The sequence below is a fragment of the Balaenoptera borealis genome (assembly GCF_965194805.1).
Source record: "Balaenoptera borealis genome assembly, chromosome: 3".
Lineage (NCBI taxonomy): Eukaryota > Metazoa > Chordata > Mammalia > Artiodactyla > Balaenopteridae > Balaenoptera > Balaenoptera borealis.
The window spans coordinates 105,483,561-105,509,821 of record NC_138866.1 but is presented as its reverse complement, the minus strand read 5'-3'; the positions used below and the strand labels follow the sequence as shown (position 1 = coordinate 105,509,821).

Here is a 26,261-nt window from a genome sequence, read left to right as displayed (position 1 = left end):
TTTTGGACACCCCAAGCCAAACAACCAACAAGACAGGAAAACAACCCTACCCATTAGCAGAGAGGCTGCCTAAAATCATAAGAAGTTCACAGACACCCCAAAACACACCACTGGGTGCTGTCCTCCTCACCAGAAAGACAAGATCCAGCCTCATCCACCAGAACACAGGCACCAGTCCCCTCCACCAGGAAGCCTACACAACCCACCGAACCAACCTTACCCACTGGGGGCAGACACCAAAAACAATGGGAACTACAAACCTGCAGCCTGTGAAAAGGAGACCCCAAACACAGTAAGTTAAGAAAAATGAGAAGACAGAGAAATACACAGATGAAGGAGCAAGGTAAAAACCCACCAGACCAAACAAATGAAGAGGAAATAGGCAGTCTACCTGAAAAAGAATTCAGGGTAATGACAGTAAAGATGATCCAAAATCTTGGAAATAGAATGGAGAAAATACAAGAAATGTTTAAACAAGGACCTAGAAGAAGAGAAGATCAAACAAACAATGATGAACAACACAATAAGTGAAATTTAAAACTCTCTAGAAGGAATCAATAGCAGAATAACTGAGGCAGAAGAACAAATAAGAGACCTGGAAGACAAAATAGTGGAAATAACTACCTCAAAGCAGAATAAAGAAAAAAGAATGAAAAGAATTCAGGACAGTCTCAGAGACCTCTGGGACAACATTAAACGCACCAACATTCGAATTATAGAGGTCCCAGAAGAAGAAGAAAAAAAGAGAGGGACCGAGAAAATATCTGAAGAGATTATAGTGGAAAACTTCCCTAATATGGGAAAGGAAATAATTAATCAAGTCCTGGAAGCACAGAGAGTCCCAAACAGGATAAATTCAAGAAGAAACACGCCAAGACACATATTAATAAAACTATTAAAAATTAAATACAAATAAAAATATTAAAAGCAGCAAGGGAAAAGCAACAAATAACATACAAGGGAATCCCCATAAGGTTAAGAGCTGATCTTTCAGTAGAGACTCTGCAAGCCAGAAGGGAGTGGCAGGATATATTTAAAGTGATAAAAGGGAAAAACCTACAACCAACATTACTCTATCCAGCAAGGAGCTCATTCAGATTTGACGGAGAAATTAAAACCTTTACAGACAAGCAAAAGCTAAGAGAACTCAGCACCACCAAAGGAGCTTTACAACAAATCCTAAAGGAACTTCTCTAGGCAGGAAAACAGAAGAGAAGGACCTACAATAACAAACACAAAATAATTAAGAAAATGGAAACAGGAACATACATATCGAAAATTACCTTAAATGTAAATGGATTAAATGCTCCAACCAAAAGAAACAGACTGGCTGAACAGATACAAAAACAATACCCGTATATACGCTGTCTACAAGAGACCCACTTCAGACCTAAGAACACATACAGACTGAAAGTGAGGGGATGGAAAAAGATATTCTATGCAAATGGAAATCAAAAGAAAGCTGGAGTAGCAATTCTCGTATCAGACAAATTAGACTTTAAAATAAAGCCTATTACAAGAGACAAAGAAGGACACTACGTAATGATCAAGAGATCAATCCGAAAAGAAGACAGAACAATTGCAAATATTTATGTACCCAACATAGGAGCACCTCAATACACAAGGCAAATGTTAACAGCCATAAAAGGGGAAATCAACAGTAACCCAATAATAGTAGGGGACATTAACACCCCACTTTCACCAATGGACAGGTCAACCAAAATAAAAATAAATAAGGAAACAATCTTTAAATGACACATTAAACAAGATGGACTTAATTGATATTTATAGGACATTCCATCCTAAAACAACAGAATACACTTTCTTCTCAAGTGCTCATGGAACATTCTCCAGGATAGATCATATCTCGGGTCACAAATCAAGCCTTGGTAAATTTTAAAAAATTAAAATTGTATCAAGTATCTTTTCCATCCACAACACTATGAGACTAGATATCAATTACAAGGAAAAAACTGTAAAAAATACAAACACATGGAGGCTAAATAATACACTACTAAATAACCAAAAGATCACTGATGAAATCAAAGAGGAAATTTAAAAATACCTAGAAACAAATGACAATGAAAACACGACAGCCCAAAACCTATGGGATGCAGCAAAAGCAGTTCTAAGAGGGAAGTTCATAACAATACAATTCTACCTCAAGAAACAAGAAAAATCACAAATAAACAACCTAACCTTATACCTAAAGCAATTAGAGAAAGAAGAACAAAAAAAACCCCAAACTGAACAGAAGGAAAGAAATCATAAAGATCAGATCAGAAATAAATGAAAAAGAAATGAAGGAAATGATAGCAAAGATAAATAAAACTAAAAGCTGGTTCTTTGAGAAGATAAACAAAATTGATAAACCATTAGCCAGACTCATCAAGAAAAAAAGTGAGAAGACTCAAATCAACAGAATTAGAAATGAAAAAGGAGAAGTAACAACTGACACTGCAGAAATACAAAGGATCATGAGAGATTACTACAGGCAGCTATATACCAATAAAATGGACAACCTGCAACAAACGGACAAATTCTTAGAAAAGCACAACCTTCTGAGACTGAATCAGGAAGAAATAGAATATATAAACAGAACAATCACAAGCACTGAAATTGAGACTGTGATTAAAAATCTTCCAACAAACAAAAGCCCAGGACCATACGGCTTCACACACAAATACTATCAAACATTTAAAGAAGAGTTAACACCTATCCTTCTCAAACTCTTCTAAAAAATAGCAGAGGAAGGAACACTCCCAAACTGATTCTACGAGGCCACCATCACCCTGATACCAAAACCAGACAAAGATGTCACAAAAAAAGAAAACTACAGGCCAACATCACTGATGAACATAGATGTAAAAATCCTCAACAAAATACTAGCAAACAGAATCCAGAAGCACATTAAAAGGATCATACACCATGATCAAGTGGGATTTATCCCAGGAATGCAAGGGTTCTTCAATATACGCAAATCAATCAATGTGATAATACACCATATTAACAAATTGAAGGATAAAAACTATATGATCATCTCAATAGATGCAGAAAAAGCTTTTGACAAAATTCAGCACCCATTTATGATAAAAACTCTCCAGAAAGTAGGCACAGAGGGAACTTTCCTCAACATAATAAAGGCCATATATGACAAACCCACAGCCAACATCGTTCTCAAGGGTGAAAAACTGAAACCATTTCCACTAAGATCAGGAACAAGACAAGGTTGCCCACTCTCACCACTATTATTCAACATAGTTTTGGAAGTTTTAGCCACAGCAATCAGAGAAGAAAAAGAAATAAAAGGAATCCAAATCAGAAAAGAAGTAAAACTGTCACTGTTTGCAGATGACGTGATACTATACCCAGAGAATCCTAAAGATGCTACCGGAAAACTACTAGAGCTAATCAATGAATGTGGTAAAGTAGCAGGATACAAAATTAATGCACAGAAATCTCTTGCATTCCTATACACTAATGACGAAAAATCTGAAAGAGAAATTAAGGAAACACTCCCATTTACCACTGCAACAAAAACAATAAAATACCTAGGAATAAACCTACCTAAGGAGACAAAAGACCTGTATGCAGAAAACTATAAGACACTGATGAAAGAAACTGAAGATGATACAAACAGATGGAGCGATATACCACGTTCTTGGATTGGAAGAATCAACATGGTGAAAATGACTATACTACCCAAAGCAATCTACACATTCAGTGCAATCCCTATCAAATTACCAATGGAATTTTTCACAGAACTACAACAAAAAATTTCACAATTTGTATGGAAACACAAGAGCCAAAGCAATCCTGAGAAAGAAAAACGGAGCTGGAGGAATCAGACTCCCTGACTTCAGACTGTACTACAAAGGTACAGTAATCAAGACAGTTTGGTACTGGCACAAAAACAGAAATATGGATCAATGGAACAGGATAGAAAGTCCAGAGATAAACCCACACACATATGGTCACCTTATTTTTGATAAAGGAGGCAAGAATATACAATGTAGAAAAGACAGCCTCTTCGATACGTGGTGCTGGGAAAACTGGACAGCTACAAGTAAAAGAATGAAATTAGAACACTCCCTAACACCATACACAAAAATAAACTCAAAATGGATTAAAGACCTAAATGTAAGGCCAGACACTATAAAACTCTCAGAGGAAAACATAGGCAGAACACTTCATGACATAAATCACAGCAAGATCCTTTTTGACCCATCTCCTAAAGAAATGGAAATAAAAACAAAAATAAACAAATGGGACCTAACGAAACTTAAAAGCTTTTGTCAGCAAAGGAAACCATAAGATGAAACCCTCAGAATGGGAGAAAATATTTACAAAGGAAGCAACTGACAAAGGATTTTTTTTTTCTCATTTTACATTGAGTATTTTAATTCTTGTCCTCAGAAACTATAAAGACTATCAAGATTTGGAAACAAGACTGTACCAAACAATGGCCAAAGAAGAATCGTGCACTCTATGCCTTCTGTTTCGTCTGGTCACTCAGAAATATAATGTTATCAGCTATAATTGTTGTCGCTTGTCGTCTCACATTATTTTTATCCATATATTCACCGTAGTCTACTTTCCCTTCCACATAAATTTGAGACCCCTTTTTCACATACTGATATGCCACATCTCTGAGGCCTGGTCGGAATACTGAAATTCTGTGCCACGTTGTCTTTTGACTGACATCACCCATTCGGTGTGTTTCATTTTCCCCTGATTGCCACATCTCATTTGTTGCTAGAGAAAATATTGTGACTGGGTTTTTTCCTTCTACCTGTCTCATGACAGGGTCCTGACCTACTCGACCAAGTAACTGCACACGATTCAGAGATCTTTCGCCAGCTATTTCAGACTCATGTCTTACAAACTAATGAAGGACCTGCACTACAGGTCTTCGAAACATGGCTTCTATTTCCTTTTCTTACAATCTAACCTTCAACCTTTTCCTGACGCTCAGCCTCCGACAGCTTCCAGGCAAGAAATCATTTCTCCAAAATATACAAGCAGCTCATGCAGCTCAATAACAAAAAACAAACAACCCAGTCCAAAAATAGATAGAAGACCTAAATAGCATTTCTCCCAAGAAGATATACAGATTGTCAAGAAACACATGAAAGGATCTCAACATGACTAATCATCAGAGAAATGCAAATCAAAACTACAATGAGGTATCACCTCACACCAGTCAGAATGGCCATCATCAAAAAATCTACAAACAATAAATGCTGGAGAGGGTGTGAAGAAAAGGGAAACTTCTTGCACTGTTGGTGGGAATGTAAATTGATACAACCACTATGGAGAACAGTATGGAGGGTCCTTAAAAAACTAAAAACAGAACTACCATACGACCCAGCAATCCCACTACTGGGCATATACCCTGAGAAAACCATAATTCAAAAAGAATCATGTACCAAAATGTTCATTGCAGCTCTATTTACAATAGCTAGGACATGGAAGCAACCTAAGCGTCCATCGACAGATGAATGGATAAAGAAGATGTGGCACATATATTCAATGGAATATTACTCAGCCATAAAAAGAAACAAAATTGAGTTATTTGTAGTGAGGTGGATGGACCTAGAGTCTGTCATACAGAGTGAAGTAAGTCAGAAAGAGAAAAACAAATACCATATGCTAACACATATATATGGAATCTAAAAAAAAAAATGGTCATGAAGAACCTAGGGGCAGGACGGGAATAAAGACGCAGACCTACTAGAGAATGGACTTGACACAGGGAGGGGGAAGGCTAAGCTGGGACAAAGTGAGAGAGTGGCACAGACATATATACACTACCAAATGTAAAAGAGATAGCTAGTGGGAAGCAGTCACATTGCACAGGGAGATCAGCTCGTTGCTTTGTGACCGCCTAGAGGGGTGGGATAGGGAGGGTGGGAGGGAGACGCAAGAGGGAGGAGATATGGGGATATATGTATATGTATAGCTGATTCACTCTGTTATACAGCAGAAACTAACACAACAATGTAAAGCAATTATACTCCAATAAAGATGTTTAAAAAAAGAAAAGTAAATGAAGCAGACAGTTATTAAGTCACTGTAAGGTGAACCAGATCCATTCAAGATGCTAATTATAGATTTTCTGTAAATACATAATTACATCTGTATTAAATATAATCAAAATCAATAGAAATTTCCAATTTACCTCTATTTTTAAAAGCATAAGGATTCTAAACCTTGATTATAACATTTTAAGTAAATTAGACATATAAAATGTGATTATCTAAATTAAATTTAACTAATTTAGTTATATCAACAAAAGGAAGTTTAAAATTTTGAATTATTCAGCATATTCATGCTTTACCTTTATTCTTTTTGTTTTTAAATAAAGCTCCATGAACTTATGTGTTTCTTGCTCACTACTGTATCTCCAAAGCCTACCTGAGTGCCTAGAGTTGAGAAGACATTCAATAGATATTTGCTAAATGAATGAATTTAAAAATTACATCTCAATTTAGAATTATAAAAACTATATATAAACTTTCTGTAAAAAAAAGCTAGTGCTTAAAGGTTAATATTTCAGTAAATTCTGATGAATTCTGTCTGATTTATAAGACTAAATAAGCTCATGACTTTCATCAGCTCATGTTAAATGAATCACCATTAGCCCTGAGTTTATTACTGAAAATAGAGAAAGACGAAGACTTATAGCTGTAAACCTAGATATATCTATGAAAGTATGACCACATAACTTAACCTTCTACAATACAAATGTCAAGAACCAACCATTAGTTCTGAGCATTGAGAATTTAGGTAATTCAATAATTTATCCAACAACTATCTACTATGTGCCCAACATTATGCTAGGCATCCCAAATACATATGTAGTTAACATCTATCCTCAAGAAAAGCACCAATGTGAGAGAGGAGAGTCACATAAGTGAATAACCAAACATGACTGGCAGGGCAAACAAAATCTTACAGGAAAACAGAAGATGACTGAAGTTGGAAGTCATGTTCATAGATGAGATGACAAGTGATCTGGTTGCACAGGAATGTAGAGTAGGATGTGGGGGCTGAGAGGGTGTTAAGCCCCAGTTGTCAGAGAAAGGCATTATGAGCAGAGGGCAAAGCATGAGCAAAGGTACAGAAGTAAAGAATACTCAGGGACTTCCCTGGTGGCGCAGTGGTTAAGAATCCGCCTACCAATGCAAGGGACATGGGTTCCAGCCCTGGTCCGAGAAGATCCCACATGCTGCGTAGCAATTAAGCCCGTGTGCCACAAATACTGAGCTTGAGCCCCACAACTACTAAAGCCCGCGAGCCTAGAGCCCATGCTCCACAACAAGAGAAGTCACCGCGATGAGAAGCCCACGAACCACAACGAAGAGCAGCCCCCACTCGCCACAACTAGAGAAAGCCTGAGCACAGCAACGAAGACGCAACGTAGCCAAAAATAAAATAAACTAAAAGAATATTTTAAAAAAGAAAAAAACTATTTTAATGAAAGAATACATACACACAGAAGGGAAAGATACTAAAAATTACTTTTTTAAATGAAATAACATTATTTTGCGATGGACATCCCCTTTTTATAAAACATTCTTACAAAATAATTTAAACCAAAGATTATTCTCTTAGGAACCTAAAATTCCAGGACTAGCCTAAAATTTTTGAAGTAGTCCCAGAAAAGTAACTCAATCTGCTGTTACCTAAATAAATAGAACAAATCTTACATCATTTCCTTTAATATTTAAGCTCAAGTCAAAGCCACATGAGCAACAGCTTCAAATTTCATTATTACCACTTTCAAGAACCTCACATCAGTTATTCTAAAACTCCTGAATTTAAATTTTCATAGCTATTAACCTTGTCTCTTCAAAAAGGACCATAGGGACTTCCCTGGTAGTCCAGTGGTAAAGAGTCTGCCTTCCAATGCAGGGGACGCAGGTTCGATCCCTGATCGGGGTAACTAGGATGCCACATGCCGCGGAGCAACTAAGCCCCCACACCACAACTACTGAGTCCATGCACCTCAACAAGAGAGCCCGCGTGCTGCAAACTACAGAGCCCACGCGCTCTGGAGACTGCATACCACAACTACAGAGAGAAAAAACCCGCATGCCATAACTAGAGAGAAACCTGTGCACCGCAACTAGAGAGAAGCCCGAGCGCCAAAATGAAGAGACCAAGCGCTGCAACAAATAACCCTGCGTGTCTCAATGATGATCCTGCGTACCACAACTAAGACCCAACACAGCCAAAGGATTTTTAAAAATTAAAAATAAATAAGTTTTTTAAAAAAGGACCATAAATTTCCTTAAGGGAAAAAACCATATCTTAATAGTCTTTGAAGGTCCCCACACAAATCTAGAAGTATAGTAGATACTCAGTTAAATATTTATTGACTGTTTATTGAGATTTGGAATTTTTACCCTTTTAAAGCACATGCTACCTTAAAATATATTTGATATTATATAGTTTTGCAGCTTTTCATTCTAAGAAAACCTTGATAAGAAAATCAGAAAATGTTAGGAATTATTCTTTTGAGAAGTATTCATCTGCACCCTGCCATCATAAGCGAGCATCGAGTTTGATTACAACCTTTAGGTCTGATTACAACCTTTGTCCTTCAGAGATAATTTTATTAGTCAACCAGCGCACTTACAGCAACCACAGGAGAAACCCTGAGAGTAGTGTTTCCAACTCTGAGTTTATACATTAAGCTAACATTCTAAATAAAATAATGCAATCCTGACGTTTAGATGTTTTCATGCTTCATAATTCTCATACTACCATGAAAAATTAAAAAATGTAACATGTGAAAAGATCCTTATCTTTTGTGTAGAAAGGCACAAACAGAAGACATGCCAAAATATTTATTGAAGGAGTAAGTAAAATAAATATAACTGGAATTATAAATGCACTTAGGCAACATTGCTGATAACTGATCACTTTAAAAACATATGGGTAGGAAAAAAAAGAACACTTGATGAGCTTCAGCAGTAAAAGGAACTATTCTTCCTATGAGTGAAGGATAAATGTACTACTGAAAGGTGATTATGTTTATAACACTGGGTAGTAGTCCATGAATACACTTGAGTATTTAAAAAAGAAACAGTTTGAAGTAAACACTTGTTAAGAATATGTGTGAAATAATACACAGTACTATAAATCTGAAAAGTATGAAACAAAGGATATTTCCCATATGAGGAAGAAAATGAACCTATTTATTAAAAAGCTTTGATTATATATACCTTGCTTTCAGAAATAAAAATATTCCTGGAAGCTGCCTATAAAGCGATTTTAATTAAAAAATTAATCCTCATTAGTTTTTAATAACAATTTTTAAATATTACAAGAAAGGATTTACAAGAGAATGCAAACGATAAAAGATTACAATCAACAAAATCCATGGTAAAACTGTTAAAGAAAGAAGACATCCTATGAAAATGGAAGTTTTCTAATGATTATTTACACTTGTAATCTTGGTGTATGTTATAAGAATTTCATTTTAATCCTTTCATTTTACTGAGGGCTCCAACCAAAGCTGTTCCTTAAAAAAAAAAAAAAAAAAATCAAGCTTTTAGTTTTTTGAGTTTATTTCAACTGATTACTTACACCATAGCGCTGTCTATAGCTACAAGTAGTGTTCCCACCAGTCTATTTCCACTCAATTTACACCATGATCTATCTTTGGAAGGAGTATCTTAAAGGTAAATGAAACTGACCTGGGACTATGCGGCTCGCTTTTTTTTTCCTTTTCCTTTTCCAACAAGCCAGACTGTTGCTGTATAATTACTATCTCAAAAGCTGTAAAGTCTGTTTTTTTTGACATGCCATCTCATGAACACTAGAAGCTTCAATTTTCTTTCAGATATTATAGCATGTATAATACCTGACTTTAAATGCATGAACCAACTTCTATTTTTACTAAAATAATCATCCTCTGATCCCTCTACATTGTTACTTCTGAGACTTCAACAAGCCCTGAAGTGTTTGACTTAAATGGTGGCTAGAATCAAAGACAGAAAACTCAGCTTGATACTGAAAACTGGACCAAGAGATCTACACTTCATCATGGAATCATGAATTGCAACCAACAGCTGTTCCACTCATCAGCTATTTTAAACCATTTAATATGATCTGCAGCAAGACTAATTCTTTTCTAAATAAGCACGTCAACACTTAAACAAAAACTATGCTGCTCTTCAAAACTGTCTCCTTGAAAAGTTTAATACTTAATGTATGCTGCCACTTTTCAAATAATTTCAGAACTTTCTTTTCAGAAATCTCCATCATAGAAAATTTACTAACCACATAAAGAAATCACTCTCCTTACTGTGTAAACACTGGATTAATACTCCTGGGCTGGCTTTTCCAGCTTTCCTTCCTACCAGCCCCTCTATTCCCATATTCCCTTAAATCTGGCCCCTGCCTTTTTCTTTCTTCTGGTTTTTGAAATCAACACTTTGAGAATTTATGGAGTAGGAATGAACCTTGAAGAGACCCAGGAGAATGGATGATGAAACAAAAGAAACAGATCTGGAAGTGGACATTTTTCATCCTTCTTGCTTGCTTGTAACATGGGTAAAAATTTGCTTATGGCCATGAATAAGTACTTTTTTTTTTTTGGTTTTATAATATCTATACTTTCTCTTGAAAGAAATATCTTCCAAGCCAACAGTTTCCAAGTCAACATTCGGGGGATAAGAAGAGGGATGTTTCAAAATATTAACTGAAGTCAGTGTATGCTGAGTTCTGCCCACCTCGGGGTGACTTATAACTTACCTCCTTCCCCCAACACTCCATATCATTCTCTTTTTTTTTTAATAAATTTATTTATTTGTTTGTTTGTTTGTTTATGGCTGAGTTGGGTCTTTGTTGCTGCAAGCAGGCTTTCTCTAGTTGTGGTGAGCAGGGGCTACTCCTCATTGCGGTGCACAGGCTTCTCACTGCAGTGGCTTCTCTTGATGTGGAGCACGGGCTCTAGGTGCGCGGGCTTCAGTAGTTGCGGCTCGTGGGCTCTAGAGCACAGGCTCAGTAGCTGTGGCGCATGGGCTTTGTTGCTCCGCAGCATGTGGGATCTTCCCGGACCAGGGCTCGAACCCGTGTCCCCTGCATTGGCAGGCGGATTCTTAACCACTGCACCACCAGGGAAGCCCCTCCATATCATTCTTACCACTGCTCATCATGCCCTGCAATACGACTAACCTCCTCCACAACAGTCAGTACTCTAACTTGAGGCCAACCCAAACCACTAAGAGTGCTCAAATACAAATGAATGATGCTCAGCAATTATTCCCTGAATTGAACTTGGGTGGAAGGGCTATGAAATAGCAAGAATTTTTGGTAGACGAAGCAACCTCCCATCACAGCTGCTATTAGCACAGGTGCGCTTTTTATCCTCTACTTTCCAAAATGATAGCATATTCTAAGGACGTTGGGGGTCTATAACCAAAGTAGATGAGGGTGATTTGGCCCATTACTGAGCAATATAACTGGGTAATTCATCTAAATCATGGGTATAAAGAAAAATCTGTATTTCTTAAGAAAACAGCTGAAAGATCATTTAAAACAAAAAGTAAAGTGCTTAATTTGGTAAGATTAAATTGGATGGGAGAAATTTTCCTTTTGTTTTGTTTCTGTAGTAGTGTTTTTGTAACTTGAAAAATCAGGGTCACCTTTTACATCTCAATACATTACTATGATACCAATAAATATACACACATTCTTTCCGAACCATAAACTCTCCTTACGAGCTAACGGGCCATTAATTAATTGTATACATGCAGATTCAGTTCTGATTGCATCTACCTCAACTAAGAGATTCAATTCAGTTATTCAAGTGAGGCATATTAGAAAATGAGGTACTGAAAGATTGTTTATATATATACTTTATCATGTACATATATATATGTATGTGTGTATGTACACATATATGACAAAGTGGATGACCAAGCAGGTGCAGAGGTTTTTGTAATTCAAGCTTAGGAAAGAAAATTAAAACCAGGCCTTAGAAATAAGACTCCTATGTCTGATGTAGAAGGGAATTTAGATTAGGAAAGGATACCCTGATCCAAGTCAGAGAGCTCAGCCTTGCTCATGCCTTAGGTTTTAAAAAGCATAGCAAAGGATCAGAAATAATCACTGAATAAGTAAAGATTTTCCAAAGCTTTTTCCTTGCTCACACATCCAAGTCTGTCTCTGGGTCCATAATGAGAAATGAGCAGGCATCCATTACTCCTGAGTCATAAAATCAGAAAGGTAGTAAGAACATGAAGGAAGGAGAAGACATAAACTACTCAATTTGCATAAGAGAAAAATGAATATAACCACTCCACCGAAACTTTGTGGGAAGGAAATATTTTCAGTAATTAGGGTCAATAAACAGAAATTCACTGCTTAAGGCTTATCTAATATGAAATCTGTAAAATTTTCATAAATTATTTCTGTTTAGAGTTTACTTCGGTGTTCTGGGTTAATAAAAATAAAAATACATAAGGACTCATCCTTGTTTGCAATTTTAGTCGTCCAAACCTGTTTCACCCAAAGTCAAATTCCACAACTGTAAAATCACCGATGGAATTTTCACAAATATAAGCTTCAAGGCTCACACTCTGTACATTATGTTTTTAGATACCTCTATTCATATTTCCATGGTTTAGCAGTCTGTGGATTTTAAGATCTGGTATGATAAGAGCCTATCAGAACTTTCCCAATTACAGGGAAAATTAAGAAGCAGTGAAATTCAAATAAATAATGTACCAAAATGTCAAATCTCTCAGGAATCCATTGTCTTAAATAATCATTAAAACATTCTGTACTATGCAATATGCATTTCCCAAAACTGAAACATATGGTGATGTAAATTTTAAGAACTGACCTTCTAATTAAAACTTTCTAATTTTCAATGATGGTCATATTAATACAAGGTAAAGGTATGCAACTGGTTCAGCATTGCACCTACTTCACATCAATTTCTTTTTTAAAGAAAATATTAATTTAAATGTTTTGTCACATATTTTTAAAGAAAACCCTAGAGATAACCTGAATTTATACTCAAGCAGATTAATACAGGGTAGAGATAATAATATTTATGGACATAAATGAAGCTAGATTTCCTTTTTATTAATTTATCTTAAATTAAGAAATGTGTACATAGATAATTCATGAAAACTCATCTTTCTTTTCTAGTCTTTGAACAAAAAGGAAGATGAGGACCAAAATCATTCAGTATTTATAGCTACCATACTGATCTGCTTGAATGATTAATTGAGAAGGGGGGTTTATATTTTAGCTAAATTTAAAACTACATACTAACTTAAAATACAAGATATAGAGAGCTGATACAATGAAAGAGAATGAACTACATGAACAACATGCATGAATCTCATAGACAGAATGGTGAGCAAGTCAAGCCCCACATAAAAGAGCACATACTATATGATTCAATTTATATAAAGTTCACCAACAGGGAAAACTTATGTAAATGAAAGGGGTCAGAATAGTGGTTACCTTCCAGAGGGGATAATGCCTAGGAAGTGGTAGGCAACAGGTTCTAGAATGCAGTAATGTTATATTTCTTGATCTGTATGGTAGTTATATGGGTGTATTCGCTTTCCTAAATTTCATCAAGCTGAACATTGACAATCTATATGCTTTTTAATATGTGTGTACTTGAATTTTAAAGTTTATAAAAATGTAGATAGAGATTTGGTGTCAACTATGGACAATTCTTTTTCTCTTTCTGGCCATATTTTCAAAAATTTGTTTAATGAGCATATATGGAAATAATGGGGGGGGAGCAACTTTTAAAAAAATAGCAGAACTGATATTCTGTGAGGTTCCCACCAAATCTAAGTACCATGTGTAATTTAAACACAGTGTAACTGAAAACATTGGGCTGCTAGACATGCTGAAAATGATGACCTAGAACAAACTCATCCTTAAGGTGGGGAAGAAGAAATAAAGGTTTGGAAGCCTAAGTTACAAATAGAGGATGTTAAAGCTTACCTTCAAAATAGTTAATTACGTGATACACAGACTTTTAAAGTATTTTGGGTATCATTATGAAGTCCCAAATTCTACTACTTTTTTTTCTTGAAACTTGATTACAAAATTCACATTCTATTTTTGATACTCTCTTACTGCCTTAACTTTCAGAAAGCAAGCTGAAGGCACTTATTAGCCCAAAAGTCTACAATAAATGGCACAATATCTTCTGAATAACAACAACAAAAAGATATAGGAGCTGAGGGAAAAAAAGATAAAATACATAGAGGAACAAGCTAAACAACACCAACAGGAAACAAGCAAACACGCTGCCTCACCCCAACCCCCCAACAAAACAGACATGCACAACAAAAGGCAATGTCTAATCAAAAAGTCAGTGTCAGGAAAAAGGTGTGTGTGTGGGGAGGCGGGGGGATGCTGTGCTAGATTTAAAAGACTTAAGGGGTAGTAATTATCAAATACGAGTTATCCTGGATTGGACCTGGTTTGGGCAGATCAACTGCAAATAATATTTTTTCAAAAACCTGAAAAAATGTGAGCATGGATTAGATAAGATGAAAATCTGCTGATATGGAAAAGCAGAAATTGTTAACTTAAAAAAGCATATACTAAAAAAAAAATAAAATTAAAAAAAAAAGCATATACTAAAATAATGTGTACAATGATATAATATTAGTAAAGAAATACAAGTGTACATACATATACATAGAAAAACATCTAGAAGAACACTTAAGTATTAACTATGTCATCTCTAGGTTATGGGAGTATGGTGTTTTTATTTTCTTATTTTTGCTTTATATTTTTTAACTTTCTGTATGTGTGTATGTATATATTACTTTTGCAACACTGAAAATATAATTTGTAAAGAAAAATTAATATAGATGCTTTCTTCCAAATCATTACGAATGCCATTGTTTGAAATCTAGACTCCATAACTACACTGTATCATTCATAACACAAGATACATATAGTAAATAAATAATATATATTTATCAGCCACCTTTTTGAAGAGCTAATTTTGCTGATAGCTGTTAATGTAAAGTGCCTTTAGAAAAATTAAGTGAGATAGCCACTCATCCAATATGGTAGCCATCCAAATGTGAGTGACTATTCAGTAGTACGTGACTTATGATCGGTGGCATGTATCTGCCTCAAATGAAAAACAAAATATTCATTTTCAGATTTCCCAACAGAATTAACTACAGAAAGCAACATAACTTGAAAGCATAAAATATCTGGCTTCTAAACAATAAAACCTATAGTTATATTACTCAGCCATAAAAAAGAAACAAAATTGAGTTATTTGTAGTGAGGTGGATGGACCTAGAGTCTGTCATACAGAGTGAAGTAAGTCAGAAACAGAAAAACAAATACCGTATGCTAACACATATATATGGAATCTAAAAAAAATTTTTAAATGGTTCTGAAGGACCTAGGGGCAGGGCAGGACAGAATAAAGATGCAGACGTAGAGAATGGACTTGAGGAAACGGGGAGGGGGAAGGGTAAGCTGGGATGAAGTGAGAGAGTGGCATGGACATATATATACTACCAAATGTAAAACAGATGGCTAGTGGGAAGCAGTCGCATAGCACAGGGAGATCAGCTCAATGCTTTGTGACCACCTAGAGGGGTGGGATAGGGAGGGTGAGAGGGAGACGCAAGAGGGAGGAGATATGGGGATATATGTATATGTATAGCTGATTCACTTTGTTATACAGCAGAAACTAACACACCATTGTAAAGCAATTATACTCCAATAAAGATGTTAAAAGTTGCCTTTACTCCTGACTAATCAATTAATAATGACATATCAATATAAACCTGAGTTAATACAAAACAATACCAACGATATCGATTTCAGTTAAAAAATAAAGCAATTTAGTAGAAATAATATATAGAGAAAGAATGCTTATGTATAAAAGTATAGCTTCAAACATTTGTATCACAGTTCAAATGTTAAATTCAAAGAGAAAAGTAAAAATACAGACAGGCAAAACAATGCACAAGGAAAGAACCTGATAAAATGGCAGAGAACCTATTAGAAGAATTAAGAGAGAAGTAAGTAATATAAAAAAGGGCAATACATTATAAATCACAACAAAATTCATGTCCACATGAAAAAGAAAGCAAAAATCAAGTCTCAAAAAGATGATACACCCTCCAAGGCTAGAGCAGTAGGAAAAATCAGTCTTTCAAAAATTACGAAGTTTACTAAGTCTTTCCAAATTACTAGATTACACTAAAATTGAAGGTAATGAAATAGTCCAATAAAACAATGGTAACGTTTTTGTCACGTTTCACACTTTACAGGACACTTTCATGTACATTATCTGGGGTGACACAATGAAGCTGTGCATCACTCTCTTTTTAAAGACTGGTACTTTGATATTTTAGGAAACTTACTCAAGGCCACGTTGTTTGTCTCAGGGATAGAAATCCAACTCTGAGTCCTTATTTGGTATGACTATTAAGTAGTCTACTTGTATTAGTTACCTGCTTATTATCACTGTATTACATTATTTTTATTGTTTATGTGTCACTCCCACTAAGACTATTAACTCCTTGGGGGCAGGGATTATACCTGCCTCTAGCCGTCTTTGTAGCACCATCACCTGTCACTGTATATTTTTATAAGCGCTCAAAAAGTATCTGTTAATGAACATGCATAAAAGTAATCCAAAAAAACCTAATACATGGAGAATTCATTTAATTAAGTTTATAATATACATATCACACAGACTTCCCTGGTGGCTCAGTGGCTAAGAATCTGCCTGCCAATGCAGGGAACACGGGTTCGAGCCCTGGTCCGGGAAGATCCCACATGGCGTGGAGGAACTATGCCCACGCACCACAACTACTGAGCCTGCACTCTAGAGCCGGCGAGCCACAACTACTGAGCCAGCGGGCCGCAACTACTGAAGCCCACGCACCTAGAGCCCATGCTCTGCAACAAGAGAAGCCACCGCAATGAGAAGCCTGCGCACACTACAACGAAGAGTAGCCCCCGCTCACCACAACTAGAGAAAGCCCACGCCCAGCAACGAAGACCCAACGCAGCCAAAAAATAAAATAAAATAAATTTTTTAAAAATTAGCTTTAATAATAATAATAATAATATACATAGCACAAACCCCACTCAATTAAATGGGCAGCCTAGGCAGCCATACCAGTTAACAATCACGTGCCTAACCCCAACTAACTGGTTGAGACAGGGGTGGCCAATCTGAGACTAGTCAATCCACTGGCTTATTAACAACCAAATGTTCTCTTGTGAATTGGACCCAAGAGGCAGACATAAAGACAGTGCTTAAGTTGGAGATCTTGTGAATTTGGGCAAAGTGATAAATAAGTAAAGGAAGCTGGTCTGTAAAAGGAACAAGACCAAAAAGCAAACATCCACCTGGGGAACCTGAATCAAGAGACTCTACTGGCCCCTACAGGACAGAGAAAACAGACTAACTTCTAGGCACTGCGTGACAGGTTTCAGACATTTGGAAAATACCTTTTACCATAATAAGCTATCAACCTAGGATGAAGAACAAAGCTGTAACATAAGGAATAAAGTGTATTAATATTACATAGGTAAAACCAATAACCATCACCTAGGTAGCAGAAAGGATATGAGAATCATTAGGATAGAAAAGTTTCATATAGATGGACTCATAGTATGTAGTGCCTTACTTCAAATGGCTTGATGCTTCTGAGATTCAACCATGTACGCATTTATCAATATTTTGTTCCTTTTTGTTGCTGAGTACTTTTCTTTTATATAGACGTGAGTTATCTATCTTGTGGTATAATTGTTTTAATTTATTCACCAGTTGATAAATATTTTGGGTGTTTCCCGTTTGGTATTATAATGAATAAGGCTTCTATGATGATTCTCAAAAAAAAAAAGGATACACACGTTTCATTGGATAAATTTATCCAATTTATTCTCTTGGATAAATTACAGGGAGTGGGAATGTTGGGTTATACGGTAAGTGTATGTTGAATTTATAAGAAAGTGCCAAGCTGTTTTCCTAGGTGCCTGGATTATTTTTTATTTCCATTTGAAATGAAGTGAGAATTCAGATGCGCCACAGACTCAGCAATACTTGGTATTATGATTTCGTGTTGTTGTTTTAATTTAGCCATTCTAAATGGTGTGCAGTGTGTCTCATAGTGGTTTTAATTCGCATTTTTCTGATTACAATGTTAATGACACTGAACATGTTTACAAGTGTTGTTGGCCATTCATATGTCTTCTCTGATGGAGTGTATTTTTAGATAGCTCTGGCTTATTTTTTTAAAAACTGGGTTGTCATTTTTTGGGGTTACAAGTTCTTTGTATATTACAGGCACAAGTCCTTTTTGAAATATATATTTTGCAAATAAAAAAAGAAATCACAGCATTTATATAGTAATAGGAACACTGCGAAGAACTTTGATGTACAATCTCCATTACCATCAAGTGACAAAATAACAAAATAAAAATATATAAACATTTTTGTTTGGTCTCTTCCCAGTCATACCCTCATTCCTCCAGCTAGTATATGACTATTCAATGTGTTTCTCTCAAGCACATTCTGCTTTCTAAAAATACTTCCAAGTATGCTCACCTCATAAGTCAGAGTCTATTTCTTCAATCATTCCCCAGTTCTCAAGAATGCATGGTTCACAACAAGCAAGTAATATTTACTGAACGACTCAAATTATAGAATAAAAAGAATTTTGGTTAGGGCTCAGAAAAGTCAATGGCATTGATATTTTAAATAGAATCAGCAGAAAATAATGTAATAAAATTCTGACATTAAAAAAATTATTCTATGAAAATTTCAAAGAACATTATAACTAAAATACAACTGTATTTTCAATAAACTTTAGTCCAGTAGCTTCTGATTCTGAAGACTCAATTTTAGGAATTTAACGCAGAAGACAAGTAAATCAAACTGCTACCACTGAACACAAGAAGCAGAAGTAGGAGTCAAAGCACACAAGATAACAGACAGAATCAGTAACCTAAGCAAAATGTCAGCAAACCAAACATTGCATATTCTGTAGGAGAATTATTAATAGATTATTAACTCAAGGGCTAAACCATGTTCTAAACTGCCTAGAGTTGCAATAATATGGTAGACACCAATCACGTGTGCCTATTTAAATATAAATTTTAAATAATTAAATTTTAAATCACTTCCTCAGTTGCACTAGCCACATTTCAAGTGCTTATTAGACACATTTGACAAAGATTTTAAAAGCTTTCATCACTGCAGAAATTCTAACATACAGCGCTGGCCTAGGGTGTTTGGCAAGCCCAACTAAGAGCCTAAGGGAGCCTTAGTCTTCTTAAGATTTTTTTTTTCTATGAAGGAAATAGAGCATTTTGCTTTAGGATTTATTCTTATTGAATAGTAAAAAAAAAAAAGAGAGAGAGAGAGAATATTTATATAAGTAAGGTATAAATACAAATAATGGACTATAAATACTCTCCCTTGGGAGGTAACCACAATATTGAATTTAGCTTTATCATTCCCTTGCTTTTTAAAATAATTTTACCAAATATGTTTCCCTAAAAATGTTTTTTTTTCCCTGTTTAATTTTATATTAGTAGAATCATACTTTTTCTTTACCTCACTTGTTCTTTTCACTATTTCCACTTTGAAGTTATTCTCATCCACCTAAATAACACTGCAACTTGATAAACTACAAAAAGGTCAGTTTTTCAGACTTGTGGTTGCGAAGGGGGAGGGCGTTGGGGGAGGGATGGAGTGGCAGGTTGAGGTCAGCAGCTGTAAGCTTTTATATATAGAATGGATAAACAACAAGGTCCTACTGTACAGCACAGAGAACTATATTCCATATCCTATCATAAACCATAATGGAAAAGAATATTTTAAAAAAGAAGGTATATACATATATATATGTATAAGTGAACCACTTTGCTGTACAGTAGAAATTAACACAACATGGTAAATCAACTATACTTCAAACAATTCAAAAAAAAAGCTCAGTTTTGTTCAAAAAAGCTAGGCCTAAACAAATGAAATCATCACCTACATACCAAAGTTGTACAAGTTACAAACTCCAGGCTTAAGGCTCCAAATGATTCTCTAAATAAAAAAGGAATGCTTTTTCATATACTATATATTCAACTGATCATAAACCTTGTGCATCAAAGACAGAGCTTAGTTGCTGTAATACAAATACCTGTTTTTCCTTTCGTTCTCTTTTCTCTTCATTGTAGAGCAGCAGTTACCAAAGTGTGGTCCCTCAAAACCAGCAGCATCAGATCACAGGGGAACTCGTCAGAAATGCAAATCCTGTGCCCCATCCCAAACCCACTGAATCAAAAACTCTGGGGATGAGGTTTTGATTGTCTATGTTTTAACATGTTTTAACAAGCCCTCTAGGGCTTGTCCATGTTTTAACAAGCCCTCTAGGTGACTCTGATATGTGCTAAAGTTTAAGAACCTCTAGAGAAGTATCTCAACAATCAGTATACATAAGATGTTAAACATATTCTACAAACGGAAATTTCTAACAGTTAACAAATAAGCTCAATTACCAAAAACAGATTACTCTTTTTCCACTTGTTGAACTTGAGAAACTTCAACTTACTCTAAAATATTACTTTCTAAACAACCTGATTGGCCAAAATACACACAAAAAACAACAAAACTACAAATTTTACATTCTCCCTATATATACATATAGTTGCCCTCCCTCCCTCTCTCTCCTCTCTCTCTCTCTCTCTCTCTCTCTCGATATATATATATATATATAGTGATGTGGTTTTACATATATATAATTTTCTTAATCTTAAGAGTGTCTAATTTTTAAAATTAACTTTTCTGCTTATGGTCTCTCTCTCTCTTTTTTTAAAAAACATTTTTCCCACACGCACCTCGGCCAATTGCCTTTCTTTGGCAAATACTGTATGTGTCCTTTTCTAACAGGAAGATTTTTTTTCTTGGAAATTTATAAAGGATGTGTATGTATTAAGGCTCTCAAACTGTTGTTATATATTGCAAATACTTTCCCAAATGTGTAGTTTGCCCTTATACACTTTAACTTAAATTTATAACATAACAGTTTGGCTTTTTTTAATTAAAAATATTTTAGCATACAGATAAATACAAAATAATATACGATGCATGTTTCCAACACCCAGATTTAACAAATGTTAACTTCTTACCATATTCATTTCATACCTTGAAGAGATAAAATATTACAAATAGAATTTTTATATTGATAGAATAAAATATTTACGTATTTTCCTTTGTTTCTCTTTTTAGGCTTAGTTCTTTCTTACTCTCAAATCAGAGAAACAGTCAATTATTTTTCAGAAAATTTAACATATTATGGGAAATTTCAAACATATATAAAAAGGAGACAGCTTTAACTATTATCAATTCATTGTCTACCTTGTTTCATCTATACCAGGCAGGGGTCAACAAATTTTTTCAGTAAAATGCCACACAGTAAATGTTTCAGGTTTTTTGAAGCCCACTGGTCTCTGTTTGAATTACTTAATTCTGCCTTTATATCACAAAAGTAGCCACAGGCCATATGTACATGAATGGGTATGGCTGTGTTCCAATAAAACTTTATTTACAGAAACAGGCTGTAAGCTAAATGGTCTGTAGCTTACAGCCCCTTATCTATACACTACCCATTTCCTCATTCCTGCATTATTTTTAAAAATCTCCAATATATCATTTCATCTCAACTGTAAATACTGCTGTACTTCTAAACAATAAAAGTTCTTTCTTTAAAAATAATTGCAATACATTACCCATAAAAGAGCTAACAAAAATTCCTTAATACAGATATCCATTATCCTAATGTGCAATCATTTCATAATTTTTATGTTTTTTTTTCTAAGTGGCATATTATATTACTTTTTTTTTTCCTTTTGGCTGCGCCGTGCGGCATGCGGGATCTTAGTTCCCCGACCAGGGATGGAACCCCGTGTCCCCTGCAGTGGAAGCTGGGCATCCTAACCACTGGACCCCCAGGGAATTCATTTCATAATTTTTAATTTTATAATGTTTGTTTGCATCAGGATCCAGAGAGTCCAGACATTGCAATTGTTTGATATGTCTCTTAGTCCCTTTTAATATTTAGTTGCACTGTTGTAGTAGGTTAAAATTGTGTCTCTCAAAAACACTATGTCCAAATCAATACACCGAGTACCTGCAAATGTGACCTTATTTGGAAGTAGGGTCTTTGAACAAGTAATTAAGTTAAGGATCTCAAGATAAGATCATCCTAGATTTAGAGTAGGCTCTAAATCCAATGACTGGTGTCCTTATATTAGAAAGGATAAATATGCTGTCACAAACCAAAAACATCAGGGTGCCATCAGAAGCTGGAAGAGGCAAGGAAGGATAAACCCCTACAGCCTTCAGAAGGAGTACAGCCCTGCCAACACCTTAATTTTGAACTTCTGGCCTCCAGAACTGTCAGGGAATAAATTTCTGCAATTTTAGCCACCCAGTTTGTGGGTAATTTATTACGGAAGCCCTAGGAAATTAATATACCTATCCAACAGAACTTTCTGCAAAGATGGAAATGTTCCATAACTGCAGTGTCTGATATAGTAGCCACTAACCACATATGGCTGTTGAGCACTTGAACTGAGGATCTGAATTTCTAATTTTATTTAACTTTGATTAACTTTAAGTTTTAAATGTGTCCCCTCCTGTTTGTTCTTTGAGACCTTGGGAGGAGAGGGAAGAAATTTTTGGTTGCTCTGTAGTTAGTTTCCTACAGTCCAGATTTTTCTGATTATATCCAGCAAGGGGTTGCTGTTAGTATTTAACATTTTCTTCTTCTGTATTTTCCATAAGTTAGTAGTTGAATTTAGGTGCTTGAGGTTCAATTCTTTTTTCTGGCAGGGGCAAGATTTTTTCATGGGTAGTATTTTGTCTTACATCAAGAGGCAAATGTTCTGGCTGTTTTTCTCTAGTAGTGTTAATTTTCACAATGTTCAATGCTTACATTCATTAACTTATTAGGGCTTACAAAATGGTGATATTCTAATTTTATAATTCCTTTCCCATTTGTTAGCTAGAAGAGTTCTATAAAAATGAATTTCCCCCTCATCATCTACTTGGTTGCCCAATGGTACAGTTCTTACAGGAAAGACAGGATAAGCAATTCTTTCCTTTCATTTCCCACTTTTAAAATAATGACTGGTTCAATAGCATCCTCCACCAGTATGACCAGTCATTTTTTAAAGTCATTATGAACTCCTGTATTTAAACATATATGAAGTGTCTCAATCCGCTACAGATATTATTAAAGCTCAAACTGTCCAATTTTCAGCCTGTAGGAAGCTCTTCAAGTTGGACCCTGAGTCTTTCTGACAAGATTCCATTAGTCTTTGAAGCTTCCTTATTACTTATTACCTGGTATAACAAGATGTTCCAGGCTTATTTTGTACATTTCCTGCATCAAATACAAAACCAGCCATTTTTTCCAAGTATCTCTGACTACTTTTAGTGAAAAACAATGTGTAGAGGCCTCAATTTAGATGCAAAGATAGCTCTTTTTTAAAAACTTAATTCTAAACTTTTATTAAAATTGTTACTTGTAATTGGCTATGTGTCAACTCTCTGCTATAAGTGCTTAGAACTGCCTCAAATTAAATAGTAATAAACAAAAAATTAGTTTGGGGTTACTAGAATATTTTATTTTTTAACATATTCACAAAGGTTATAGAGCAAGGCAGACTTTATTATGTAATTCAATTTTTTTAGGATGAGATGCTAATAATTTGAAATCACCCAAAGAAAATTCAATTATTACTTAATTTATTAACAATCATTAAAATACCTACAATTCACACATATTTTCTTCCTCAAAGTATAGGAGTATGATTATATACAAATTATAAGACTATGATTATAATTATACACACGATAATTATATACTTTAAATGTAGTGTTCAGTAGCAAATCCAATGACTCCAATACAGCTTTAATTCTTCTTTAGACTACATTTTGTCAACTATAGATAAAAGCATCTTGATTACTAATATTTTACTATTACCATATCTTGATTATTATTAGATCATGTCATGAGTTAGACGGTAGTACATAAATCCAAATGTAAAAATGAATTTAATCTATTAATCACTAAAGATTGCTAGAGACATGTTGCTTTCCACTTGCACATGCTAAATGTTTATTACAGGAGGTTCTTTACTAACATTTTATCAATAACACAAATGTTTTTCTTAAAGGAAAATTGGGGGACATTTACAAAATTAAATTAAACAGCCAGAAGTCTAATGTTTTAGCAAATGTATTTAACAAATTCATTCTGTAAATGGCCAAACAACAAAAACAAAGACAGTGTCTAAATGAATATTTTTGTAATATCCTACCTAGCAAGTTTAATCAATGATAAAATTACTGACTAAAAACTATCTAGGAAGCACATCCATGCAAGGGGTTGACATAGAAGAGTATGAAATAAATTAATATATATACATATACACATTTATTCATACACATACATTCACTCACAAAAACACACACACACCCCTGTCTCATCTATAATTATTTCTATAGACAGATAGACTGATGGATGGATGGACAGATGGATGGACACACAGAAGGAAGAAAGAAAGATCAGTTTATCTCTACTTCAAATTCCAACTGAACACCACAAGATTTCTTCCTTCTAGCCTTCTCCTTTTGCATATTTAAAACTCCCTCCTCCAACAATAAGAAATCTGGCTTCCATTACCCATAAAATATTTTTTTACCATTTGCTCAATCCCGGTATACATAGAAAGTAGTTTTGGATTTGCTAACCCATAGTAGCTCTGCACAAAAAAGGAAAGCCTATAAACTGGGTAGTTTTTAAAGAGGTCTTTTTGTCTTCGGCCGTAAGGCCATACAGTCCAAATACTGTGTTCAAAATGTGTTGGTGTGCCCCCATCCCAACCCATATTGTAACTATGTAATTCATTTGAAATCAGTTGAGTTCATTTGTTTCTGTTTTAGTCCACTTTTGTTTTCATTTTTTTCTCTAACTTTACAGATTTAAAAAACAAAAAGAAACATGTGAAACAATGACATAGTTCCAAAAGTCAGAACCATACAAAAAAGTATACTCAGTAATGTCACAACCTCCTCCATTTCTTTAATCCCACTCCCATCCCTCATTCTTTCCACCCTGTTCCTATTCACTGTGTCTGTGGTTTCTAGTTTATCCTTCCTGTATTTCATCTGCAGATATATGTGTAGTTTCTTATGCTGCCTTCTTTCTTACATAAGTTAGTATAGTACAGATGCTCATTTGTACTTTGCTTGTGGCATTATACTTAATCATATAATCCTAAAAATCACTCCATATCAATTCATAGAGGTTTCCTCATTCTTTTATATACAAGCATTTTGTGGATGTACCATAGTTTTTATTTAATCATTCTCCTCTGTATTGACATTTAGGTTGTTTCCATTATTTTACAATTAGAAGTAATGCTGCAATGAATAATCTTGTCCCCGTGTATTCTTGTATTGCTGGAGGTAAATCTTCAGAGTCAGCTTCCAGAAGTGGAATTGCTGGGTCAAAAAGCAAATGCATATGTAGTTTTGTTAGATACTGCCAAAGTCCCTTCCAAAAGAGTTGTGCCAACTTGCATTCTCACCAGCAATGTATATAGGAATGGGTCACACATTTTAGTGACAGGGAACAAACGTATTAGTTACTAAGTATAGGTAATTCACTTCTTTTATAACAACTTCATTGAGATATAATTCACATACTTCACAATTCACATATTTAAAGTATACAATTCAATAGTTTTCATTTATTCATAGTTGTGCAACCATCAAATCACCACTTTCAATTTTAAAACATTTTCATCACACAACACCCCCAAGAAACCCATGTCCATCAGCAGTCCCTCCCCTTCCTCCCTCAAACTATTCCCTGCAACCCTCAAGGCCTAGGTAACTACTAATCTACTTTCTACCTTTATAGATTTACCTATTTTAGACATTTCATAAAAATGGAATCATACAATATGTGACCTTTTGCAACTGGCTTCTCTCATTTATCATGTTTTCCAGGTTCAGCCATGTTGTAGCATGTATTATTACTTTACCTTTTTTTTTATGGCCAATTAATTCTCCACTGTATGGGTATACAATACATTATACACTCATCAGTCAACAGACATTTGGCTTGTCTTTTACTTTTTGACTGCTATGAACAATGCTGCTATAAACACTCATGCACAAGTTTTTGAGTGGACATGTTTTCAAC

The 26,261-nt window shown here is 35.0% G+C and overlaps 1 protein-coding gene and 1 pseudogene across 8 annotated transcripts in view; both read right to left on the bottom strand.

Annotated features, from left to right (window-relative positions):
* Positions 1-26,261, bottom strand: part of TCF12 (transcription factor 12) — a 371,281-nt gene that overhangs the window by 296,354 nt on the left and 48,666 nt on the right. The gene's annotated exons all lie outside the window — the stretch shown is intronic.
* On the bottom strand, positions 4,487-4,921 carry LOC309626833 (single-stranded DNA-binding protein, mitochondrial pseudogene; annotated as a pseudogene). The gene has a single exon. The product of its transcript is annotated as a single-stranded DNA-binding protein, mitochondrial pseudogene (transcript).